The sequence below is a fragment of the Loxodonta africana genome, chromosome 4, assembly GCF_030014295.1.
Source record: "Loxodonta africana isolate mLoxAfr1 chromosome 4, mLoxAfr1.hap2, whole genome shotgun sequence".
In the NCBI taxonomy this organism is placed as follows: Eukaryota; Metazoa; Chordata; class Mammalia; order Proboscidea; family Elephantidae; genus Loxodonta; species Loxodonta africana.
Genome location: NC_087345.1, coordinates 144,042,339 through 144,045,407, shown reverse-complemented (window position 1 = coordinate 144,045,407; position 3,069 = coordinate 144,042,339). Strand labels below are relative to the sequence as shown.

At 41.7% G+C, this 3,069-nt stretch overlaps 1 non-coding gene across 1 annotated transcript; it reads right to left on the bottom strand.

The window, feature by feature from the left end:
• Window positions 1-389: 389 nt before the first annotated feature.
• TRNAG-UCC (transfer RNA glycine (anticodon UCC)) lies at window positions 390-460 on the bottom strand. The gene has a single exon. It is a non-coding gene; the product is annotated as a tRNA-Gly (tRNA).
• Window positions 461-3,069: the final 2,609 nt, after the last annotated feature.

Here is a 3,069-nt window from a genome sequence, read left to right as displayed (position 1 = left end):
GCATACTGTACTCTCCAGCTGGGGAGCAGGCTCTCACACAGGAATGTAACAAAGTCAATTCAGGAGAAGTTTAGTGGCCATGGGTGGTCCAGGAAGGCTTTGTGGAGCTATCATTGTGTCATTGTTGTTATTTGCTATTGATTAACCCCCAACTCATGGGGACCCCGTGCACAATGGAAGGAAGCAGTGCCTGGTGTTGCACCATCCCAATGACTGATTGTGGATTGGACTGTTGTGATCCATATGATTTTCACAGTATTCACAGATTTTTGGAAGTAGATCATCAGGCCTTTCTTCCTACTCTGTCTTGTCTAGAAGCCCCTTTGAAACCTGTTCAGCATCAGCAACACACAAGCCTCCACTGACAGGGGTGGTGGCTGTGCATGAGGTACATTGGCCGGGAATTGAACCCAGGTCTCTCGCATGGAAGGCAAGAATTCTACCACTGAACCACCAATGCCCCCATGGAACTCTCATTGCTCCCATTTATTGGGTGCTAACTATGTGCCAGGCACTGTGCTAAGTGATCTATATACATCATCCCATTTAACCCCCAGAACAACCCTGGGGTCTACTCAGCAGCATTTCTCATTCAGGACACTTAGTGAGGTGCCAATCACATTCAACAGACTTTTGCTGTGTGAATGGTTGACAGTGATGCCCATTTTAAAATAAGGAAATCGAAGCCACAAAGGAAAGGTAATTTACCACCAGTTGCTGAGAATATCAAGGAGGGCAGCCAATTCAGAAAGAGGGTTAAGAGCCCAGACCTAGAAGACAGACAACCTGGACTGGACCTGGCTGTGCCTCTGAGTGTCGCCATGGGAAGATCACAAACTCCAATGTATTGATTTGAATATGAATTTTAAAATATTTCTTTCTGGGGGTGATTGAGAGGACTGAATAAAATAAAATGAAAGTTGGTTAGCAGAGGGCTGGCCTTTTGTAAGCATTCAAGAAATTATTTATTATTTAAGGCTCTTCCCTCCAGTGCTAGGCCTGTGAGAGTCTAACAGATGAATGCTTGATACCCTTAGATGACTTTTTGTCATCCCTTCTTTGGTGCTACTCCTTCCTAAAACTTTGGGTTAGGCTTCAGAGTCTGCCCATGTTAATACAAAATAACATGGATGGGAACCTAACTAAGGCTTTTTCGCACGGACATTCAAGTTGTTAAGAGAAAACAGGCCTATTAATTAGTCAACATGATTTATGTTAGAACCTGGATAGAATGTCTTGACTGTTGTCATTGAAAGACTAGAATAAGGAACCAAGGGCTTTAGGAGCTCACCTTATCTAACTACTTAGAAATATAATAAGGATATTAGGGTTAGGGATTGGAAAAAGAAAGAAACAGCTAAGGCCACAACCCAGAAGAATGAAAACTGGTTTTTAATCAAGGTCTTATTTGGATCTCAGTTAAGAATGCTAAATATTCATTACCTTAACTAAAATTCCATATCTTGTGTTGAGTCCCTGGATGGCATAAATGGTTATGCCCTGGACTACTCACCAAGGAGTAGGAGATTTGAGTTCACCCAGAGATGCCTCTAAAGAAAGACCTGGTGATCTCTTTCCAAAAGATCACAGCCATTGAAAACCCTATGAGGTGCAGTTCTACTCTGAAACACACAGGGTTACAGTGAGTTTGGTATTTTGGTGTTGTATCAGGCATTGGACCTTATAGGAGGGTATTGATTAAATCTGAACCTTAGTTATTAGATCTGTGAAAATCCAACGCTTTATCCTTTATGGATACAGTGAAGGCAGAACGCTTACCTAAGGAAACCGAAGACCATCTCTGACCCCAGCGTGGTAAAGCGTGCCCTAATTAGAGTGTCTAATAGTTCTTCCATATTTACGCCCATTCCAAAGAAAGGTGATCCAACTGAATGCAGAAAGTATCGAACAATACCATTAATATCACATGCAAGTAAAATTTTGCTGAAGCTAATTCAATAGTGGCTGCAGCAGCGTATCGACAGGGAACTGCTAGAAATTCAAGCCAGATTCAGAAGAGGACGTGGAATCAGGGTTGTCATTGCTGATGTCAGATGGATCCTGGCTGAGAGCAGAGAATACCAGAAAAGGGTTTACCTATGTTTTATTGACTATGCAAAGCTGCTCGACTGCCTGGATCATAACTAATTATGGATAACATTTTGGAGAATGGGAATTCCAGAACACTTAATTGTGCTCATGAGAAACCTGTACATAGACCAAGAGCCAGTTGTTCGGATAGAACAAAGAGATACCGTGTGGTTTAAAGTCAGGAAAGATGTGCATCAGGGTTGTATTTTTTCACCATACTTATTCAATCTGTATACTGAGCAAATAATCCAAGAAGCTGGACTCTATGAAGAAGAATGGGGCATCAGGCTTGGAGGAAAACTCATCAACAACCTGCATTATGCAGATGACACAACCTTGGTTGCTGAAAGTAAAGAGGACTTGAAGCACTTACTAATGAAGATCAAAGACCACAGCCTTCAGTATGGATTACACCTCAACATAAAGAAAACAGAAATCCTCACAACAGGATCAATAAGCAACATCATAATAAATGGAGAAAAGATTCAAGTTGTCAAGGATTTCATTTTACTTGGATCCACAATCAATACCCATGGAAGTAACAGTCAGGAAATCAAAAGACGCATTGCATTGGGCAAATTGGCTGCAAAAGATCTCTTTAAAGTGTTAAAAAGCAAAGATGTCATCTTGAAGACTAAGGTGCGTCTGACCCAAGCCATGATTTTCAGTCATCTCATATGCATGTGAAAGCTGGACAATGAATAAGGAAGACAGAAGAAGAATTGATACCTTTGAATTATGGTGTTGGTGAAGAATACGGAATATACTGTGGACCACCAAAAGAACAAACAAATCTGTCTTGGAAGAAGTACGGCCAGAATGCTCCTTAGATGCAAGGATGGTGAAATTTCGTCTCACACACTTTGGACGTGTTGTCAGGAGGGATCAGTGCCTGGAGAAGAACATCATGCTTGGTAAAGTAGAGGGTCAGTGAAAAAGAGGAAGACACTCAACGAGATGGATTGACAGTGGCTGCAA